This window comes from Aedes aegypti, chromosome 1 (genome assembly GCF_002204515.2).
Source record: "Aedes aegypti strain LVP_AGWG chromosome 1, AaegL5.0 Primary Assembly, whole genome shotgun sequence".
Classification (NCBI taxonomy): Eukaryota; Metazoa; Arthropoda; class Insecta; order Diptera; family Culicidae; genus Aedes; species Aedes aegypti.
The window spans coordinates 2,178,898-2,204,118 of record NC_035107.1 but is presented as its reverse complement, the minus strand read 5'-3'; positions in this window follow the sequence as shown (position 1 = coordinate 2,204,118).

Sequence of the window (25,221 nt, the reverse complement as noted above, 5' to 3'; positions counted from 1 at the left end):
CACGAAAAACCTTTCATTCCATTCTGACGTTACTATAGGAGTGAGGCGTCAAAGTTGTGCCATGCCTACTAGATCGTTTGATGTTCAATCCGCTGCTACATTCTCGGATATCTTTTAACAGGCTTTTGATTGTCAGCCATCATAACAGGGTTGGAAGACAAGATCTATGACAATGTTCATTCAGTACCACACAAAAACCGATGAAGCTTTGAAGAAAAGCTGGGAGAAATTATGTAAGAAGGATGGGCAAAGCCTCGCCCAAGATCTCATGAGCAGTGCTAAGAGAAATGTACAAGGACTCAGCCTAGGAAAGGAAATTGAATAAATAAACTAATCGAACAGCTAGATGGTGAGATTGACTAAGTGCATGAGCACACTCCTCCCCCAATGAAGTTGCCTGATGTAGTTCCGGGGGGGATCGAGGCACAGTAGGGAAAGTGTTTTAGTGGTTAAGCATGATTAACGTGAGTCCCACATCGTTCCAACACACAACAGGCCAGGCTTTTGAAGCTTTTTTGTACCCAACTAAAAATAATTAAAAAAATACCTTTATTTCCACAAGCCCATGGCCTCCAGCGCCGTTTACGGCAGATGATGGAGAAGAAGTGGCGACGGTGACAAAAGAAGAGCTGGCAGAAATTTTTTTTTTATTTTTTTTTTTTTTTTTTTTTTAATTTCTTTATTAGTATCATTCCAAACATTACATTCATTTCTTATATCTAGGTGTTCTGTGTTATTAGACAACACTATCATCCTAATTTGGTAAAACAAATTTAAGATTTTATTAACATTTTGTTAACAACATATAACATTTCATTTGCCGTAGCAGTTCAGATTTTTTACAGGTGAGTTGATTTCACCTGCTTATAAGAGAAAAAAACGCTTTAAATATACTTAACCTAACTTAACCTAAACATATAACGCATTAATCGTGGCAATAGAAGATTGTAACGATTTTTGCCTGAAATTATTTATTATTTTATTTGACATTTGTTCCAATGTTTCAACATTGGATATTCTATGTAACTCATTGGTACTATACCAGGGAGGAAGCCTCAGAATCATTTTCAAAATTTTATTTTGAATTCTCTGCAGAGCTTTCTTTCTGGTATTACAACAGCTAGTCCATATTGGTACAGCATACAACATGGCTGGCCGGAAAATTTGTTTGAATATCAAAAGCTTGTTCTTAACACAAAGTTTTGATTTTCTTTTAATAAGGGGATAAAGACATTTTACATATTTATTACATTTGGCTTGAATGCCCTCAATGTGATTTTTGAAAGTTAAATTCTTATCAAGCATGAGCCCTAGATACTTAACTTCATCTGACCAATTTATTGGAACCCCTCTCATCGTGACAACATGTCTACTTGAAGGTTTCAAATAAAGAGCTTTTGGTTTATGTGGGAATATTATTAGTTGAGTTTTGGAAGCATTAGGAGAAATCTTCCATTTTTGCAAGTATGAAGAAAAAATATCCAAACTTTTTTGCAATCGACTACAGATGACACGCAGGCTTCGACCTTTGGCGGAGAGGCCTGTGTCATCCGCAAACAAAGATTTTTGACATCCCTGAGGTAACTCAGGTAAGTCAGATGTGAAAATATTGTATAATATTGGTCCCAAAATGCTGCCTTGGGGAACACCAGCTCTTACAGGAAGTCTTTCAGATCTGGAGTTCTGATAATTAACCTGAAGTGTACGATTTGTCAGATAACTTTGAATTATTCTAACAATGTATGTTGGAAAATTAAAGTTTTTTAATTTTACAATCAAACCTTCATGCCAAACACTGTCGAAAGCTTTTTCTATGTCTAGAAGAGCAAGACCAGTAGAATAGCCTTCAGATTTGTTGGAACGGATCAAATTTGTTACACGTAAAAGTTGATGAGTGGTCGAATGTCCATGGCGGAATCCGAACTGTTCATTGGCAAAAATTGAATTTTCGTTGATGTGGGCCATCATTCTGTTCAAAATAACCTTTTCAAAAAGTTTACTGATGGAGGAAAGCAAACTGATTGGACGATAGCTAGAAGCTTCTGCAGGATTTTTGTCTGGTTTTAAAATTGGAACAACCTTAGCATTTTTCCATTTGTCAGGAAAATATGCTAATTGAAAACATTTGTTAAATATATCAACTAGAAATGATAAGCTACTTTCTGGAAGTTTCTTGATGAGGATGTAGAAAATTCCATCATCGCCAGGAGCTTTCATATTTTTGAATTTTTTAATAATAGTTCTCACTTCATCCAAATCAGTCTCCCAGGCATTTTCGAAAACGTTCTCTTGATTGAGAATATTTTCGAACTCCTGAGTAACTTCATTTTCAATTGGACTAGTAAGTCCTAAATTAAAATTGTGCGCACTTTCAAACTGCATAGCAAGTTTTTGAGCTTTTTCGCAATTAGTTAGTAATAATTTGTTTTCCTCTTTCAATGCCGGTATTGGCTTCTGAGGTTTTTTCAAGATTTTAGATAATTTCCAAAAGGGCTTAGAGCCAGGGTCCAATTGAGAAATTTTATTTTCAAAATTTTTGTTTCTTAATTGAGCAAAACGCTTTTTGATTTCTTTCTGCAAATTCTGCCATATAATTTTCATAGCAGGATCGCGAGTGCGTTGAAATTGCCTTCTCTTCACGTTTTTAAGACGGATCAAGAGTTTAAGATCATCGTCTATAATCACGGATTCAAATTTTACTTCACATTTTGGAATTGCAATGCTTCTGGCTTCAACAATGGAATTTGTTAAAGTTTCAAGAGCATTGTCAATATCAAGTTTAGTTTCTAAAGAAATGTTAACATCAAGATTAGAGTCAACATACGTTTCATATATATTCCAGTCGGCTCGTAAATAATTGAAAGTGGAGCTGATAGGATTAAGAATCGCTTCTTGGGATATTTGAAATGTAACAGGGACATGATCAGAATCAAAATCAGCATGAGTAACTAATTGGCTACAAAGATGACTAGAGTCGGTTAAGACCAAATCAATCGTAGATGGATTTCTAGAAGAGGAAAAACATGTAGGGCTATCAGGGTATTGAATTGAGAAATATCCTGAAGAGCACTCATCAAATAAAATTCTGCCGTTGGAATTACTTTGAGAATTATTCCATGACCGATGTTTGGCATTAAAGTCACCAATGACAAAAAATTTTGACTTATTGCGAGTCAATTTACGCAAGTCAGTTTGGAGCAAATTAACTTGCTGTCCAGAGCATTGAAAAGGCAAATAGGCAGCTATGAAAGTATATTTACCAAACTGTGTTTCAACAGAAACGCCTAAAGTTTCAAAAACTTTAGTTTCAAATGATGAAAACAGTTGATGTTTTATACGCCTATGAATGATGATTGCAACTCCCCCACATGCCCCATCAAGTCGATCATTACGATAAACAAAAAAGTTAGGATCTTTTTTGAGTTTAGATCCAGGTTTTAAATACGTTTCGGTAATAACTGCTATATGCACGTTATTAACCGTAAGAAAATTAAACAGCTCGTCCTCTTTACCATTCAGAGAACGAGCATTCCAATTTAAAATATTTAAATTATTATTTGGATCCATTAGAAAAACGTAATCCAATAACAATTTGATTTGTAAATTTTACACCTACTTGGACTGCTTCAGTCATAGTGGTGGCTTTGAACATTGCATCAATCATTAGATTCAATTGTTCAGTTAGAAAATTAAAATCAGAGGCAGACATGTCATGTGATTTCCCATTAGAATTTCCGGTAGACGAAGAAGCGGAATTACCTGTGGCGATAGGGTTTTTTCCATTTGATTTGAAACAAGTAGAATGGGTACCCATGGATCGAACAGGGGAGGAGTTCAAATTTCCTGCTACGATATCGGCAAAGGATTTACCGTGGGTAGATACATTCGAAATTGAAAGATTCGAACGGCTACCCGACGGATTGAAATTAGTTTGTGAATGAGCATGATTATGATCTTCCTGATGGGTATGATTCATGATCAAGCGATCGTTAACTGAAAAATGAGCATTGTTCGATACTCTACCAGGCAAATTCCGGAAACGACCGTTATCGTAACGGATATTATCTTTCATCTGACTGGCACGAGCCTCAATGACCCTTTTGCGTGAAGGACAATTCCAAAAAATGGACTTATGGTTAGCCCCGCAATTACAGCATATGAATTTGGTGGTATCTTCCTTCACTGGACAGACGTCCTTAGCGTGAGAAGAACCTCCGCAAATCATGCATTTAGCATCCATGCGACAATTTTTTGTACCATGACCCCATTTTTGGCACCGACGGCACTGAGTGGGGTTCTGGTAATTTCCTCCAGGTTTCTGGAAATGTTCCCATGTCACACGGACATCGAACATAAGTTTAGCTTTTTCTAAAGCTTTGATATTATTTAGTTCTTTTTTGTTAAAGTGAACTAAATAATATTCTTGAGAAAGCCCTTTCCGTACAATACCAGATTGGGTTCTCTTTTTCATAATGATTACTTGGACTGGGGAAAATCCAAGTAAATCATTTATTTCATTTTTGATCTCTTCAGGTGACTTATAGTCACTTGAGAGACCTTTTAAGACAACTTTGAACAAACGTTCAGTTTTGTCGTCATAAGTAAAAAATTTGTGCTTCTTCTCTTCAAGATGTCTGAGAAGAAGTTCACGATCTTTAAGAGTTTCTGGCAAATCGCGACAGTCTCCTTTCTTTGCGATTTGGAAGGAAACCTTGATTCCCCTAATGGAGTTCAAGATCTCCTGCCTAAATCCCGCAAATTCGGAACAACTGACCACGATAGGCGGCACTCTTTGCTTCCTCACTTGAATCAAAGAGCCTGGGCTAGAGGCTGCTTCGATTTGGTGTTCGGAAAATTTGTCTAGAGCATCGAACTGATTGCTCATTTCGATACAATTATTCATTTCACCCTTGGAAGAAACTTCGCATTCCGGGGAAGCGTCCTTTCTTCCATTCTTGCCACGTGTAGTGACAGTTTTAAAACCCACTTTTTTGGAAGGAAGTAGTGAATTCAGAGATTCACCCTTCCTTTTGTTAGTTGTTGATACCATGTTTAGTTAATAAACGAAAGAAGACGTGACCTTCGAGAGGTTTTTTCCCGAGACGGTGTCCAAGAAGGATTACCACCGCTAGCTTTCGCCAACGGGTCCAACGAAAAATCGAAGGCACGGGTCCAAACAAGGATCGTAAAGGGATCAATAGTAGAAAAATAGTACTGAAAAGTACTGTTTTAGTAGCACTGAAAAGTACCGTTTTTAATTTTAGCACTGAAAAGTACTGTTTATGTAGCACTGAAAAGTACTGATTTATTGCTTTTGGTAGTTTTTAAGAAAACTTCCAAGAGCAGAGAGAATTCGTGTACGCACAGCACGAAGGTACGATGCGCACTGCTGGCAGAAGTTGTGAAATCATCAACCCGTCGGCGTATAGACCTATCTGTCTACTAGATACAACGGGCAAGTTGTTGGAGAGGCTAATCCGTATACGGAAGGTGCGAACGTCCTGTCCAACAACCAGTTTGGATTTCGGAAAAGTAAATCTACTCTGGACACTATCCAGTCAGTCATTCAGACAGCTGAGGTGACAATCAAGCATAAAATGAGCAGCATCCGTTACCTGAGCCCGATATTATGGAATATGATGTACGATGACGTACTGAAGCTGCCCCTTCCGACGGGTGTTAAGATTGTTGGCATTGCCGACGACATCACCCTAGTGGTCTATGGAAAATCGATGGAGGAAGTAGAGTTGCCAGCAGCGCACTCTATCTCCATAGTTGAGGAATGGATGAAGTCTAGAAAACTAGGACTGTTTCATCACAAGAGGTGGTGGTGGGCAAAAACCGTAAGTCCGAGCAACGGGCGCTTATCTCGGTAGGTGATTGCTGGCATTTTGGGGTAATGATCGATGACAGCTCTGCTGTAATTGCCAACGAACGCAAGCTCCTGGCAGGCGTATCAGGCCTGACGAGGCTGGTTCCAGGGCTGTTTCAACCCATTACGGAGACTTCGAAAGCTAACGCTGGGTAATTTTTGTTTGGCACTGGGTTGTTTTTTTCGCTGCTGTCAAAGGAGAACTACCTAACGATAGGTATATTCCAGTTTACCCAAATTTGGGTTATCACACGGAACAGCCGTATTGCGTCAAAAGAAGTCAAAGTGGGTTGATTTGTGGCTCCATGTACCGTTAACAATCGACGCCAAATGTTGAATACTCATGCCAACAGAGTCCTAACGTCCAGCATGTCCTGGACAAGAAGCAATATCTCCCGGAGAATGCTGTGCTGAAGAAAGAAGACATTGAATGTGAAGAATTCCAAAATGAGAGATTGCTGAAACTAGATTACACAGATCATTAGTGTGATATCCTTTCTTATACATTATTTAGGCCTCATGATATATGCACTGAACACTTTAAAATACATTTTCTCATACGGCAGCTACTATGTGCTACTCCTTAGTTTACCGGTCTCCTATAGACTAACTCGTTTGCTCTCTCACACTCGCACATCAGGATACCACAATTAGATTAGGTAGGGGAATTAGAGGTAGGGGAACTTACGTATTCTCGGCAATCTAAGCAGCTGGACTTTGAAAAAGGCAATTATACACAACCATTAAGCACAGGAATTAGCAGGAGACACCTGAAATACACTTGAGCACTCTTTATTCATTGGTTATTATACACATAACACTTTTTTATTCTCTAAATCATCTGTTTTTCCTCGCCAAAGTCACGAGGCACTTGTTCTATTATCGGCAATGCAATTACTATTGTCGGCAACAAAAATGTTCACTTCGGCAATCCAAAACTGTGCAAAAACAAGCTTATGTATTGGTTACTTTTCGCATGTGTTGACAATGACTGAAATTAAATATGTTCTACTCGCTGAAAAGGCCAATGCAGAAAAATACAGACTACACTGAAAACAGCGTTGCAGTTATGAATACAGTAACAAATAATCAAATTGAATGCACAACGCCACTTAATTTGTGCAGACTAAGGCGCCGTCCACAAATTACGTAACGCTGTAGCGGGGTGGGAAGTAAGCTCAAATGTTGCGGCTCATACATTTTTTTTTCATACAAAGGCCGTTACGGAGGGGAAGAGGGTAGAAAATTGAACAGTTTAGCGTTACGTTATAAATGGACGCAGCCTAATTTCGTTTTCATTTACTTCATCGAATATTTTTTGTATCAAGTCTTAAGGCCGGTTTTACTACTGACAAGAAAAGGAATCGCCTATCTCGATACGTGGAAAATTTATCCCAAGAAATGGTCAAGAAAATCACTTTTTTCTGATCGCAGTACGCAGTTGAGAAGAAATGTCACTTCAAAGGGGGCACTCTGTAGGAAATTTCTTGACCCTTTCAGTCATGGAATTTCTTTACTTTTCTTGAGCGAAACAGCATACTTAGCTTTACTGTGGCAGCATTTCGGCTGTGAAAATTGACATGCCATGGTTGTAAACTTGCAGCAGGTGCGATTCTAACCAAGAACCAACCAACTAACCAAAAACGTGCAGCGTGACGTCATTGTTAATTGGTTCATAATATTGTGCTCCGCAAGGAAAATCTACGGAACGCAATTATTGGATAATTTGTATTTCAGAATAGCGTTTGAATTGCGCGTAATACTGTCTGCGCGTTACTGCCACCGCTGGATGTTGATTTAAAATGAGCGCCGGAATATTATCCCTTTTATTCGCTCCTGATCCACACCATCCGTCCGCATTCAAACAACACGCATGACTTTTGTCGTTACGAAAAGAAGAAATCACAAAAGAGAAAAAGATGGACACACCGTCCTCTGGTTAGTGCCGACCTGAGACGAGACTCGCGGAGTCGGTCTTCTTTTTATGCGATTGCTGAGTTTTTTTTTCTTATTCCACTCAGTGTGTACATCAATCTTGCGCAAGCCGTTCAAGCTTTCACGTGACAATCTCAGCAAAAAAAAAAAAAAAAAAAAAACAATTGCGTATGCATCACACCGAAGCAAAAACGGCATTTTGAGTGAAATTTCATGCCAGGAAACGGTGCAGACATTATAAATAACTAGTCTTATGTTTAGATTTATCAGCATCTTTGGAAAAACTGCTCCGCTGGCTGAGCTTTTTAATAATAGTTTATTTTGAATACGATACTTTTCACTTTTTCAGCCATAAAAACGATGGGCTGCATTTGACGTTTCGTGACAGCGGAATCTGGGCTGCATATGAAGTTGATATTTTTCCTCTTCGCGAGTCTCTCTCAGGTGCCGACGACTGTAACTCACCACTTGCTACACACTGGTTTCACTTCTTTCGTACTATATACCATCAGGATCACTAGATCATTTTTTCACAAATTTGTTCGAGATGGATAAAATGACGTCATCAAGTAGCTGTCAGTTTTCGGAATATATCACCTTCTCAAAATAGTAACCGTGGTAATCCTTGAACTTATCTACAACTACAGTCGAAATTCGTTCGTCGCATTATCTTTAAGTGGGCTACGTTTCAATTGGGCTCCCGTTAGTTGGGCTATAGCCCACCTAAAACGAAGGCAAACGTCATTTTCTGACATAAGACGCAATTTATCAATGTGTATAGCTTCGTTTGTTTGTTTTATGTTATTTGACAACTCGAAACTCAGCCCGATTAGTCAAAGTCTTGCACTAAGTTGGCTACAGGTTTAGCGCAACGAATGAATGTTAACTGTACCATCGAAATATTAGATTCATAGAACTAGTAGTTTATTTTTAATAAATCATCGAAAGAAGCTTGAAAAAGGCCTTTTTAAATTGTCACTTTTAAGGCTTCACAGATAATCTCGCTTTTAGTTGGACGAATACTATTTAGAAATCTCACATTCCTGTCCATCATATCATCCATCATATTGGAAAGCTCTATAAAATTTGAAAGGAACACGATTCTCTTGATTTGTTCTTATTGCGTATCTGCGTGTAGAATGCAGCGAACTGGACGATATAAATTCATATATTTTGCCTTAAGAATGATGGAACGATTATTGCAATACGAAAGCTGTATGTATCGTTTTAGCATCACCCCACATTAAGGCGTCGATAGAAAAGAGGAGTGCGCACGAGCCTATTGATCGCAAGGTTCTTGGTTCGATTCCACGATGCCGCGAAAACTATTGTCGTTTTCAAATTTCGGTTTTATGACGTAAATTTATGAATTTCAATCCGATGTCTTGTGGCGAATTTTCATAAGGGGTTCCTATGTTTATCGATAGTTCACTTTCCTGAGTGTTGTTTGTTTGGCCAAATGGTCATCCCCTCGAAGGGGTGAGTTTGGGCAAATTTTCGTACGTTTCCTATTTAGAGGAAAATAATCGAATTTCAATCATTTGTTCAGCATTGGCAAAGTATTCTCTTATTTAGCCGAACATATCATGCAAATTGCGAAAGTTGTTTAGAAATAAATGAGGACTTACACATTTTTGGCCAAATCTCACCCCCAACGACGGTACTTGCGCAGTTTTTTTAAATTTCTTTAAATGCAAAAGGTAAATAATTTCACCGTGAATTGAACTATTCGCTGAATGGCTCGATATGGTTGTGGTCTGTAAAGGTTGCTGCTCTTGAATGCTCTATCACCATGTTATTACCGAGAGAGTGAATGGTAACATAAAAAAAATCGGTTGCGATGTTTCACGATTTTTTGTTGGTTTATGATTAGCACTATCTGAATATTGTTCGATCGGCTTATTCGGATCAAAATCCAAACTTTACAATTGAAATTTATTTGCGTTCATATTATTCTCAGTGTATGAGAGAATCAGAATAGACCCTTTGCAAATCAATTCACTTATGACTTGACGCATAAACATCATCCTCTGATTCGCGACTACGAAGCTGCTGATGTTTTCTTCGGTTTTATGTGAGAAAAACAAGGAGAGATGTTTTTATCTTTTTTTCACGTACACGATGACAGTTCCTTACGAGGTTTTCCTTTGGTGCGAGGGCTTTGTAAAATCTCTTTTTGCTTCGTAGTCGCGAATTGCCTGTAGAACAACAGGAGTGTTGCCAAAATAGTTAACCTATTAAAAGACGTATGTTTCATATGTTTCTCAGTATATTGATGTTTATGCGCTACAATACGCAGATAAGGAAAGTATTGAAAGGCTCAATTATTACCAATGCATGCTTTGTTGCCTAATTCCAATAAATTAATGAGTTGTGTTTGACTTTTTCTATGAATTTAAATTGTGAATAATAAATACACCGCAATTGAATATGGTTTCCTGGCAACCTTGTCCAGTAATAAAAAGTGATTGCCGAGGAAATCAAAGTGCATTAATTTTAATTTGTGATTTGAAGCATTGAAATTAAGTGTTTTCGAGTTCTTTATATACAAATCGAAAGTTCAATAATGCATAAGTGATCGGTGTGTAGTTTTTGTGAAAAAAATGGGATTGGAGCGGAGAATTGGACCGTTTAAAGTCGTGAGTTTTTCTTCAGCAGTTCTTGTGTTGTTTTATTCGGCAGCTCACGAATGACGATAATTTCGTATGCATTTATTTCATTTAATGATTAAACCCATGTTATATAATATTTATGTGAAAGATGAGATTCACAAGGAAGATGTTCAAGGAATATGTTGAGTACATTGAAGTCAACTCTTGTTCCGTAGATAAATGTTGACAAGGACGATAAGTTAGTGCTGCCGAAAATACCCTCAGGGTGCCGAAGCCATCATTTACCCTACTATATTTTCTTTTAAAGGCACGATGACCTTCGGGTTAAAGCCCCTTTCAAACAACAGCAACTAAATTTTCTAAATTTCCTAGACTAGGTTATGAAAATTGCCTCTTAGAGAAGAGAATTCTTTTAATTTAAACATATATAACTTAAAAACGATGATAATACAGTAATGTCCCGATTTTGTCAGCCTCATGCTGCATTTAGGGTTGACAAAATCGGGTAAGAGCTAAAATAGGGATAAAAATTTTCGACTGGTTTCAAGTTTTATTTTAACTTAAGGACTTAGTTTTATGATTTTGTCAATATAAACATTATTTTTTTACTTACATTTTCTATATACCGTAATCCAAGGTAACATTGATAAGTTTCTTGGATAATTATTAGGAATTTCAAATTTCAAAAATTCGATCCTTAGATGATTGTATGGACGTGGCCAAGATCATAATTGACTTTATGCCCCCAATATTGCCAGTTAGATGTGTTTAGTCTAATTAAAATAAATATAAATTTAAGGCTGAAAAATTCGGGAAAAAAGGATGTTAAAATCGGGGGTAGATAAAATCGGGTCAAAAAGGGTGCTAAAATCTGGGGTAGATAAAATCGGGGGTAGACAAAATCGGGGGCTGACAAAATCGGGTCATTACTGTATATCTTTGAGCTATTTGGTGCAATACCTATAAATAAATGAAACCCGAATTGAGTAATATACCATTTAATTCCACTAGAGTTCGTATCATTCGACATATACGCGTATTTCGATCTCAACTGCAAGGCTGTCTTCAGTGTCGTATTAGTCGACCTTCCTCTGTATTAGTCGATAAATTTTAGAGACACAAAAACCAGCAAATATACTCAAACTAAGCACACATAAATTAGGCGGGTAATGATAATCTTCAATGATTGGACCGAAGAAATATGAGCGAAAACAAAAAATATATCATCCAAAATAGCAGCAAAGAATCACATTATGCACTCACTCTCCACTTTTCAACGCTTGCTGAGATTTATCGACGCAAAGCAGTCGAACCGCCGAAAAGGATAGCCGCTCTGCATTTGATGATGTGTCGCCGAAAAAATTGGCTTGCCACCGCCGTTCAGGACAACCAAATACCAAGAAAAAGAAACATCCCAGTGACCAACATCCAGGTTCGCGGAATCGCTACGACGAGGAAAGAGCAAAAATCTCATTAACAAAGCCGGTGGGCCAAACTCTTGGAATTCCTAACATCTTAAACAACGACGACGACAACGACGACAGGAGCAACAAAAAAAAAAACGCATCTCGGATGAAACCGGAGAAGCGAAATTCCTGGTGCGCTGCGCGCGGTCGCCACCAAACTGGACCTAACGACTGGACCAATTTCGAGTCTTTTAATAAAACATAAATAATGTCCCAAACCAACCCTTCCGCTCGGTTTTCAGTTGCTGGGCTGATTCACAGTGTAAGGATAATAACACAGGTGAACAAAATTCTGACTGCAGTTCTTGAGAGTACACATTTGTGCTTGTCAAACCTTATTCGGGTTTAGAAAGATTAGTTCGAAATTTGAAGTTACGTCCTTTTCATTTTCCAGCTTGTTTTTTCTTTGGACGGCTATATCTAATAAACTCATAGATTTTTCTCAATGCGACCTTCGGACGAAATGCTCTTCACGATGAAACGCACATCTATTGTGAACATTTGGTAACTTTATTCTCACTTACCCGTAGTGTTTTAATGCAAAAACACCGAAAAAATTGTAATTTTTCATATTTTTGGTCATGATTTGTGAACCGTAAATATTTTAACATGACTACATTCAAAACTTGAAAAAAATCACATGCTATGCTCTATAATGACACAAGTAACTTTGCTGTAATTTTTGATTACATACGAACAATTCTTCTTATTGTTATGGTCATTAACACTTCAGTGTTCATGCTTAACAAAGTTCTCGATGAACTTTTTCAAACGACCTAAGTAGCATTAAGAGAATCTCTCTGATCACTTTCTCATCAATCAACATTTTAGCCACAATCACATAATCACATCTTCCGTTGCGGTTTTTGTATAAATCGCTAGCCAAGGACACTTTTCAATTCAAAAAGGCCTCAAATCAATGAATGTGATTTCATGGATTGATGATTTTCAATAAATTTGCGTTAATAGGCGATTGTATACTGAAAACTGATAAAAATGTGGGAGAAATTTTTGGAAATTAAAAATAAACTCTCTCTCTTCTCCTGTCTCTCTTTCTCTCTCTCTCTCCTCTCTCTCTCTCTCTCTTCTCTCTTCTCTCTCTCTCTTCTCTCTCTCTCTCTCTCTCGTCTCTCTCTCCTCTCTCTTCTCTCTCTTCTCTCTCTCCTCTCTCTTCTCTCTCTCTCTCCTTCTCCTCTTCCTCTCTCTCTCTCTTCGTCCTCTCTCTCTCTCTCTCTCTCTCTCTCTCTCTCCTCTCTCTCTTCTGCTTCTCTCTCCTCTCTCCTCTCTTCTCCTCGTCTCTCTCTGCTCCATCTCTATCTCTTCTCTCTCTCTCTCTCTCTTCTCTCTCTCTCTCTCTCGTCTTCTCTTCTCTCTCTCTCTCTCTCTCTCTCTTCTCCTCTTCTCTCTCTCTCTCTCTCTTCTCTCTCTCTCTCTCCTCTCTCTCTCTCTCTCTCTCTCTCTCTCTCTCTCTCTCTCTCTCTCTCTCTCTCTCCTCTCTCTCTCTTCTCTCTCTCTCTCTCTCTCTCTCTCCTCTCTCTCTCTCTCTCTCTCTCTCTCTCTCTCTCTCTCTCTCTCTCTCTCTCTCTCTCTCTCTCTCTCTCTCTCTCTCTCTCTCTCTCTCTCTCTCTCTCTCTCTCTCTCTCTCTCTCCATCTCTATTTTTTCCTCTTTTCCATTACAGAATTCAGAGACGAATCCTCCCATGGTTCAAAGAGGAACCCTACTAGCATTTAGATTTGGATCCTTTCAAGATTTAGAGTGGAATCCTTCCAGGTTCAAAGTGGAAGCCAGCCAGAATTCAGAATGAAATCCTTCCACGGTTCAGAGTGGGACCCTTTCAGTATTCAGAGTAGGAAGTTTCCAGAAATTGATCAATAGTGAATTGTGAGGACCGCTGCACAGTGGGACGGATTGAGGTTTTAGGAGGAAAGATGGAACTCACACCTTCAATTGTGATTTTACGTAAATTGAAAAAAAGTTTTTAAGTCAAATCAGCCTAAAACTTTTTGATCTTCAAATTTGTAGAACAAACTATACCAACATTCTTTGAAATAAAAAAGTTTCGATGATCATCTTTTTTCACAAGGGGCCACCCTAATTTACGTTCCGACCAAAAACATTGTTTTTAAAATAGGAAAAACTTTGTAGAACATCAATTTCACGTAAAATCACAATTGAAGGTGTGAGCTCCATCTTTCCTCCCAAAACCTCAATCCGTCCCACTGTGCGCTGAGATCTGAAAATACGGTAAATGCGCGTTGTGAGGGCCGCCATTTTTTGCTTATATTATAGAGTGATTTGAGAGGACCGCTTTTGAAGAGATTTGTACCGGGTTGAGAGGGCCGCAGAAATCATCAAATAGGGTAAGAGCGCGTTGTGAGAACCGCCACCTTTGGATAATAGCGAGTTGGGAGGACCGCTTGTACCTTGATTAATGACGAGTCGAGATAATTGTCAACATAAAAAATAAGGTAATTGCGCGTTGTTAGGGTTGCCAGCTTTCATTTATATTGTAGAGCGGTAGCAAGTTAAAAGGACCGCAAAAATCAGTAAATAGGGTAAGAGCGCGTTGTGAAAACCGCCATCTTTGACTAAAAGCGAGATGAGAGGACCGCTTGTAACTTGATTAAAAGCGAGTTAAGAGGGCCGCTGAGATCGGAAAATAGGGTAAGTGCGTGTTGTGAAGACCGCTACTTTTTACTTATATTGTAGAGCGAGTTGAGAAGACCACTTTTGAAGAGGTTTTTAGCGAGTTGAGAGGACCGCAGAAATCGGTAAATAGGGTAAGAACGCATTGGAGGACCTTTGAATAATAGCGAGTTTGGAGAACCGATTGTAAATTGATTAATAGCGAGTTGGGAGGACCGCTGAGGCCGGAATGCGTGCTGTGAAAACCGCCACCTTTTATGTATATTGTAAAAATAGGTGTGTGCGCGATCTGAAAATAGGGTAAATGCGCGTTATGCGGACCGCCACCTTTTATTTATATTGCAGAGCGATTTGAGAGTACCGCTTTTGAAGAGATTTGTAGTGGGTTGAGAGGGCCGCAGAAATCATCAAATAGGGTAAGAGCGCGTTGTGAGAACCGCCACCTTTGAATAATAGCGAGTCGAGAAAACTTCTGACATAAAAAATAAGGTAAGTGCGCGTTGTTAGGATTGCCAGCTTTCACTTTTATTGTAGAGCGGTAGCAAGTTAAAGGGATCGCAAAAATCAGTAAATAGGGTAAGAGCGCGTTGTGAGGATCGCCACCTTGGAATAATAGCGAGTTGAGAGAACCGCTTGTAACTTGATTAATAGCGAGTTAAGAGGACCGCTGAGATCGGAAAAAAGGGTAAGTGCGCATTGTGAGGACCGCCACCTTTGACTAATAGCGAGTTGTGAGGACTGCTTGAAAATTCCTTAATAGCGAGTTTGGAGGACCGATTGTAAATTGATTAATAGCGAGCTGTGAGGACCGCTGAGACCGGAATGCGTGCTGTGAAAACCGCCATCTTTTATGTATATTGTAAAAATAGGTGAATGCGCGTTTTGAGGACCGCCATATGGAAACTTATGTTCCTTGTCAGAGTGAAGTGCTACTGATAGTAATTGATGATTAGTGAAATTAGAACAACTGAAGTGTGATGTGGTGTAAAGGTCACGCCTCAGTTGCATAGCATTTTTTTTTAGTTTGTGATTGTGGACATGGTGTATGAGTTTATTTACGTCAGTGAAAGTCTTTACAGCCGCCTTGCTAATATTTTGACTTTGTCGTTGGCGTTGCAACAGAGGACTTTGCATCACCTAAAAATCGTGATTACAGTTTGGGGCTGTGAAGTCAATAAATGGATTGGTAGCCAGTCTAGAGCTGCGCGATGCTTTTTGCGTTGTAGGTTTATATCTGATTTTGGAAGGATTGAGTTTTGAGGACAGATGACAGCCATGAAATTTGGTGGCCAAACTGCATTAGTTATAGAAGAGATACAGAGCGTTGTCCGCGTGATGGGTGATTTCCAAGCTACAGTTTGACGTTACACACTTACCAAGGTTTTGTAGCTTATGAATCCATGACAACAATGAAGATGCAGAGCTGAGAGAGAGGAGACAGCTCACTGACAGTTTGCTTCTTTGATTTCTTTCTTCAATTCCTGGGTTGTGCACGACGGTTAAATAAATATGATCTAGGTTATAATCAAGTTCACCTCTCCTTCACTATGAAAAAAAACCTTAAAACAAAAGATTCCAACAGCAGTTTGGCAACACCCATTTGCATGTAAGTATTCAACAGTTTAAAATGAAATTTCAATTACAGTAATTTTAATATTTGCCAAATTTCGCACTCTGCCCATCCAATGTGAGGTTTTCGATGACATTTGGTGACAGGTTCGTTATAACTTTTGAAAGCTCGCAGCTGTTTCCTCTCTCTCTCTCTCTCAGATACAGAGGTATACTCGATCTTTAGTATCCATGGATGTTACACTAACATTCCTTCCCTTCCACGATGACCGTAAGGACGTGGCCGGCGCCGTAATTGACTTTATAATATATGGAATTCTCGAAATTATACACTGAAGGCGGCAGACTATTCCTAAGCTCTAGGGCCATTTTCCTTCAAAATTCCTAGTTCAAATCGAAAGACCAACTTAATTCGCAAGTCATTTGGAAAGATAGGACTATTTCGTACTTGCATCAACCGTTTATACATAGGAAGTTTATTTATTTCTCGTGGAACATTACTAAAGGACCTATCTAACATTTATTTATATATTTATTTTAAACAAAAATTTTGAAAGAGGGAAAAACCCCTTTGAGTGATTTCTTTTATGAAATCTTTCTCAAAGAGGCACAAAACCTCTTTATCTTTTCACAAAACGTTATAAAACACACTTAAAACTAAAGGCTCACACGGTAACGAACCATAACAGAGCCATTGTCTTGAAAGGGACATCAATTAGGTATGGAATTAGGGCATCAATTCAGTCAATTCAGTCGAATAAAAACCAGTCAGGGAACGAAGAACAACCTTTTTGATATCTGAAAATAAATTGAAAAGAAAAAAAGCAACAACGAAGTATCAAACAAAATATGAGATTTCATTCAAGAAATTGAACAATAATTTTAAAATTGGATAACATTTTGCACCTAGTATGTCACGCACAGACACAGGAACTGAGAGACCAAAATTAGTTATGCTGTTCATTAATTTGTTTCTTGGAGAAATATATTTGTCGCAATGAAATACTATATGTCTTCATAGGATTTCCCACAGTCGCACAAATTGGAATCTGTGATGTTGATACGATACAAATGGCTGTTGCAAGTATAATGATTTGACATTAACCTCGAAAATGAACAAATAAAATTTCTATTAACTGACATATTTTTAAACCATGGAATGTGAGTTGCTTTAGGACAAATCGAATGGCACCAACGTCCTTTATCACTAGAGTTCCAACAATTTTGCCAATTGGAAAGAGATATTTTTTTAAATTTTGAATAATATTCAGAAGGGGAAATATTACGATTGAAAATTACGCCACGATTCACACCTAATTTAGCTAAAGAATCAGCCTGTTCATTTCCATAAATATTACAATGAGCCGGGACCCATACGAATTTTATGACGAATCCTTGAGAGTTGAGATCAAATAGTATTTTTTTAATCATAAAAATTACATGATGAGTTTTAAATTAAAATTGATTGTATTCAATGCATGAAGACAGGTCAAACTATCAGAACAAACAATATATATATTTGGAGTGCAATCTTTGATCAAGATGCACGTAAAATATAAGGCAATCAGTTCTGCTATGAAAATAGAACAGGGAGATTGTAATTTAAAAAAGTGAGCTGAAAATAAATTGTACACACCGAAGCCAGCATCATCATGAATCAAAGAACCATCTGTATAATAAAATTGTGCAGGAGTGATTCCAGTAAATTTCCGCTCAAATAAAAATTTTGAAATATTAGAATGATGAATTTTTGGAACTTGTTTCAATTCGTAAAATAGAGACAAGTCGATTAATGGTTGATAAGTATGAATGTTGATATTAGAATTATAAAATGTATTCCAAGGAATTGTAACAATGTTTTCAACTGAACAATGATTAAAGGAGTCTAATATTTTGCTCGTGGGATTAATTTCAAATAAAGACCTTGAAATATTAATAATCGGATGATTGTTAGAAAAACAATTCATCATAAATTTACAGTTCAATTCTTGAAAACGAATTTTAAGTGGAATGACACCTGCCAAAACTTCAATTGATTGAGTATGAGTTGAATTCATAAGTTTTAAACAAATTCTCAAGCAACGAAATTGTATTTTTTCAAGTTTGACAAAATATGTTTGTACAGCACTACCAAATGTAAAACAACCATATTCCATTACTGAACGAATAGTAGTTTTGTAAAGTGTTATTAAATCAGAAGGATCTGCTCCCCACCAAGTACCTGTGATTGTTCGAAGAAAATTAATTCTTTTTGCACAAACTTTTTGAATGTGTATAATGTGAGTGTTCCAATTCAACTTCGAATCAAACCATATGCCAAGATATTTATATACATCAACTTCTTCAATTTCAAGACCGTTGAGATATAAATTTATTCTTGTGGAAGAATGTTTTCTTGTAAAAACAATAAATTTAGTTTTTTGGACAGAAAAAGAAAAACCATTCTCATGCGCCCACATATCAATATTGTCTAAAGCACATTGCATGAAATGTCTAATAATCTCTCTGTTTTTGCCGCTAATAGAAATCATATTATCATCAGCAAACTGAAGCAAATAACAGCCATTAGGTATAACGGAAGCAATATCACTTGTGAATAAATTGTACAAAAAAGGACTTAGGCAAGATCCTTGTGGAAGACCAAAATAACTATAACGAATAGTTTTGGAACATCCATTATGAAAAAAATTCATAATTTTGAAAGAAAATAAATTGTATAAAAAATTTGAAATCAAATTTGGAATTTTTAAATTATTCATTTTATTGAACAATAAATCAATCAAAACAGAATCATATGCTCCAGAAACATCTAGGAAAGTTGAAACAACATCCTGCTTTTTATTGAAGGAAAGCTGAATTTGTGAAGCCAAAAGTGAAACACAGTCACGAGTACCACGACCTCTTCTAAAACCAAATTGAGAAGATGGAAAAATGTTGTTATTTTCAGCCCATAATTCAAGCCGATTTAAAATCATTCGTTCAAATAGTTTACGAAAACATGATAACAAACTGATTGGTCTTCTACTATCTGCAAAAGAAGGATCTCTATCAGGCTTCACAATACTTATAACTTTAATGTATCGCCATTCAAGAGGAATGATGTTTTGACATAAGAAAGAATTATAAATTGAAAGCAAATGAAGTTTTCCTTCATCAGGCAAATTTTTCAACACAATAAATTTAATGTTATCAATACCAGGAGAAGTATTTTTGGTAATTGATAAAGCCATATTAAATTCAGCCAACGAAAAAGTTCCGGAAAGTAATTAAAAGAATTTGTTTTGAAATTTACAGAACGAGGAACAAAATCTGGACATATTTTTGAAGAAAAGTCGTCAATCCATTTTTCCGAATATTCCAAAACCGTAGAAAGAGGAGATTTATAATTTCTTAAATTTCGAGCTACAGACCATAATTTGGATAATGAAGTTTCTTTATCAAGATTTTCAACAAAATTTTTCCAATAATTTATCTTTTTGAATTTTATAACTCTTGTGAACTGTGCTTCAGCTTTACAGTATAATAAATAATGATTTCTGGAGCCAGATCTGCGAAATAATTTGAATGCATCTGATTTTTTTCTTAAAGAAATGGAACACTCATCATCCCACCAAAACGAAGGACGTTTTATTTTAGTAGTGGCAGAAACAAATTTTCTATTCTGAGAAATCCGTTAACAATCAATCAATAATTTTGTGAAAATATTATAATTTTCGATAGGAGAATCAGAATGTACAATGTTAATTAATGAACTATATGTAAGATCGGAAAATTTCGACCAATTTACATTTTTACAAAGATCAGGAACACATGGTTCATGAAATACATTATTGAGTTCAGCAATTTGTATTCCAATTATAATAGGTAAATGATCACTACCATTAGGATCATTTATAATTTTCCATGTAGATTGCATTGATAAATTGTTTGAACACAGGGATAAATCAACACATGAATGATTATTAGGAGGAACAGCAATCCTAGTAATTGATCCATCATTCAAAATATTCAAATTAAAATCATCGATTAAGTCCATAATTAAAGAACCTCTACCATCAGTTTTCTCACTACCCCAGGTAAAATTATGTGCATTGAAATCACCTAAAATATAAAATGGGGAAGGAATTTCGTTTATAATACATTTAATTTGAGGAAGAGAAAAACTAACATTTGGAGGAATATAAAAACCAACCCGGGAGCATCATGACAGCTGCAGTACAATGTCAGTGTACCGAAAAATTTTGGTCCGTGGTACTGTCAAACTCAATGAAATCATGGAGTATGCTCAAAATAGGGCGTAAACTAGAATTATTCTTGATGGACATAAAAAAAGTTTTACAATTTTTGTTTGGCATTTCTAATATCATTATAACCGAGTGATCACCAAATAGCGATTCTCTGAAAGGAGTTGTACGGTTATCGGGAAGATTTTGTATGGCCCACGAGCGAGTTTTGAATAGTGGTGTGACGTAGTCTGCATGATGTAAGTTGCTTATAGTAGCCGATCCTTTGTTTACGAAATTATTTTTTGACCACTTGGCAATTCAAAGCAAGACGAATTTGTTAGGGATCGTTCAAATATTGCTGTGTGCGTTTGAAATGCAACTATGAAATGCGGGAACACCAAATGCGGTAAGATTTTTCACAAGGAAGGCGAAGTCAAAGTTTGATTTTTTTTTGCTAGGTTGGCGGTGATATGGATCATGGTTGCTAAGTATCCTTTGATTGCTTTGTGTTACCGCATTTGAAGCTCAGTTAGCCAAGGTTTGCACGTCAAACGCGAACAGCAATATTACGTAACACAACAGGGGGAGTTGATGGGTATTTTGTAGTGTTACGGTCCATACAATAAATTGAAATTTTCCTTACAAAATCTGTAACTTCAGAGAGGGAGGGGGTTTAAATTGGCAAATGTCGTCATAACGTAATATTTGAATCATCCCTTACGATGTTCATTAATTTATGGGAATTTGACGGTAGTTATAAGTTTGAATTCAAACTGAGATCATATCCAGCTTTAAACTCGCAGTACATTTTCTTTTTGAACACTTTTTTTCTTATACTCACCACCAGATGTCTAAGTTTCAATCAGATAAGCTTATTGGGTGAACTATCCAGCTTTTTACGAAAAGTTTTACAAAAAAACGATCTAGTGATCTGACGTTTGACTTGGATCGCTTGATATGGACTTACCCACCGGTGCACTAAATTAACTCAGTCCAAGAATTTTGACACTTGACCGAAACACGTGGGGATCATTAAAAAGCGTGACCCGCTAAAGTGTCAAAATTCTTGAACCGAGTAAATTTATCACACCGGTGGACAAGTCAATCCAGGTGTTTAAAAGCGCTAAAGGCTACCGAAAACAGGCTCGTTTTCTGGTAGGGACATGTCCATTTGTCGTTTGGCTTGGGTCGTTTTCTATTGAACGGACCCAAGCTAAACGTCAAATCGTTTAATCTCTACCAGAAAGCGAGCATATTTGTAGCAGCCATTACCGCTCGTAAAAAGCTGGATTGACCGGACCAAGGTCTTCTTTTCTAGTCGATTTTTTTCCGATCTAAATATGTTTACATAAAATGACATCCGCACCAACACGAATGTTCACCAGATGGACAATGCGTGGATGAATGTGCGTTTATCGTTTATTTTTCTGTATACATCGCCCGCAGTAAAGGTTTTCTTCTCGCTGGAAGCCGAGAAACATTCCTGACGAAAAGTTTCAATGGCTGAATCGAGAATCGAACCCACACCCCATGACACGATGCGCTTGAATGCCTGACGACCCTAACCGCACGGCCACGAGGCCCACGATATTTTATTTTATTTTATGTTACGGCCAGCGCTAAAAGCGACCCACAAAATCAGTTAGGCTGTATTGTAAGTAATTTATTATGGATTACTTTCCCGCAAAACAAAGCACTAACAGGTCATTTAATCTGTTCACCGAACGAATTGGTGCGCTCTTAAGGGACGATTCAAATCTGACGTCCATCGTTTTTCGGGATTTCTAGACCCCCTCCCCCATCTGTCATGATTTTTCCAATACCTTATACACGTACTGTCACCAGTGTCGTAAAAATTCAGCCGAATGATACCCGATCAGTGCGAAAACGAACAAAAACAAACTCCGCTAGCAAGAAGCCAATCTGACTTCGAATGCGAATGCGACGAGAAAGAGAGTGGATGCAACACACGTACACATTCAGGCACTGAAATTGAAAATTGAATATAAAAAATTACAAATGAATTTTACACCAGTAAGAAAACGGCAATGTGATGCCTCCAGTTGATGAATCATGATTGTCTTTTAATAAAAAAAATACAACTTTTGCAATTTGCGGATGTTTTGTGGGGTATTCTGACGGAAATGATTTTTTTCACTAGTGAAATTGAATTTGAATGTCAGTAGTGGATGAGAATTAGTGTAGCAAAAGTAATTGAAAAACTGAATGCAGATTCGTGCATGTATTGTCAAACAAACATTCACACAAAGAAGAATTCAACGATGACGGAGCCTACTGCGGATCGGCGTTGTTGACTGTATATTGAAATATGCAGACACTGACTGTCACACTTTATGGACGTCATATTTGAATGACCCCTAAGTTCATTCGGTGCTTAAACTTGATGATTTTATTAAATTTATTTCCATTGGCAGACGAAAATATCAGACTCGCCCTTATTTCATTTCATTCCATTCGTTGTTTTGCACCCGTCAACAACGAAACAAAATTCCGATCTGCCTTAGTGAAAAATTGTGCCGGCAGCGGTGGATGGCCCCATTGTTTACGTTGCAAGTAGGTACGTGAAAATTGCGTTATTTGTCACTTCGCGGGGGGGTTGATAAAAACAAATAATAGAAAACTCATAATTATCTTTTCTTATAGAAACAGCAAGATATTCTACTTGCGATTGAAGAGATAAATCTAAATATTTAAATTCAAGATTCTCACGAATTCCAATTAAAACTCCTCCAAATGATGAATCCCTATCTTTTCTTAATATGTTAAAATTTGGAACACGGAAAAATTTTGATGTGCCTAGCCATGTTTCATTTAAACAAAAAATATCTACATTGAAATTTGATATTAATGCTTTTAATCTATCAATTTTGGGAATAACACTACGGCAATTCCATTGTAAAATATTCAAACTGTTGGAAACCTCTGAAGCCATTAGGATGAGAATAATGAGGCAATGAGGGGAACAAATGAATTCAACTTATCCAAAATAGAGGCCAGAAATGGTAAAATCATTTTGATAATTTTTTCCAAAAGTCGCTCAATTCCAAAAAATCAACAAGTTCCTCCAAAATTTTCAAAATTGAATTATTTGAATTTTCGTTGTTTTGTTCATTTGAAATATTGTTTGATTTATGATCATTAGTCCTGGATAAGGGATCAGAATCAATTCTTTGAAAACCTGGAATATTTTTGTGAGAAACAGTTGCCTTAATAGGAGGAAAATTCGTGTCAAAAGAAGTTGATGGCTGAGGTTCATCAAAAATATTATTTTGCTTGTTGTTCAATGATTGTTCAAATGATTCAACTCCATCATCATCCGGTAGAACATCAAAAGCATTAGGTGAAGAAATGTTATCTGAGGATTTCATTACTTCAGCATACGACAAAACATTTTTATTTTTTAACTTTTGATTAAATTTAGTTTGTTGATCAATATAAACAACACAATCTTTCAAAGAATTGTGTTTTTGTTTACAATAAATACAAAGGTCCGAGTGTTTATTACACTCAGACGAAGAATGTTGCTCTCCACATTTCGAACATTTTTGCTTATTGGAGCAAAAACTTGAAGTGTACCCAAATAAAAGACAATTGTCACAATGCATGAGCTTTGGATAGTAAAGTCTCACGCGAAATTTTACATTATCAATCATTACGAAGTCTGGAAGGACTGAACCACAAAACGTAATTTTGATACAATTTGAATGGATATACTTGGAGTCATTTCCATTAAAAAACTGTTTCGATAAACGAACACAATCCAAAACTCCGACAGGAGAAAGGAATTTGTTCCTGAAAATTCCTGAACCATGGTTCCTTACATCTTCACAATCCAAAAATTCATCATAAATTATTCCATTAATTTCGCATGCATCGCAAGGCGCATACACACGATAGGAATTAAAAAATAATTTGGATTCCAAAAGAGAGTTGGCATCGTCTCTCGATCCAAAAATTACTCTCAACTTGTCGAGAGAAATTTTTTTAATTTCTTTAACCGATTTGTATTTTTTATAAATTTCGGATGAAATCAATAAAACGTTGATCGGTTTTTCTCTTTTACGAAAATAAACCACGAATGGTCCAGGAAAAGTGGAAGGATAAACCTTCACTCTAAAAGGTTTATTCAATGAAGTGGTTTCATTTGATTGATCCCCATCTTTTGACCCCCCCTCACCCTCATCAGTGTCCATAACAGAAACTCAACGAGGGATAAAAATATTTGTTCGAAAATGGAATATATAAAGTAAAATAAAGGAATGGAATATAAAACGTATACTTATTGATTTCCCAACAAACGAAGCTTCAGAAAGAACTTGAACAACCAAACTTCTACGGCGAACTTGAAATACAGGTAAAACTCTTGAATGGATGAAAGAACAGCAACACTTGAAACAAACACTCAGTGAAATACTCCAATCAAATCCACGGAATCGAAAGCCAAAGCTCGGAAGTAATTTGAATCTGAAATGTGAAAAAAATGACAAGCAGAGAAAAAAACCGTTTCACCTGGTCAAAACCTATCTAACATTGAGAGGCTCTCTTTGTTTACTTTCTCTTTCATTAATAACTGAGTCACATTAACCTCTTCTGTTGCGTTTTTTGTATGAAACGCTAGTCAAGGAAATTGACTTTCGATCTATAGTGAAAAACTTCCCAAAATCTTTAGTATTCCACTGTTATAATCGAAAGAGAACGAGAGAATCTCTCATTTGTACATAGGTCCTTTAGTAATGTTCCGCGAGATTTTAATTTTATTCAATCGGTTTTTTCATGAAACCTTTACAACACAATACACACAAAAATTAAAGCCTTCATTTTTTTTCAAATGCAAAAAAAAAATTCTGAAGATTTGGAAAATTGGAAAGGGCG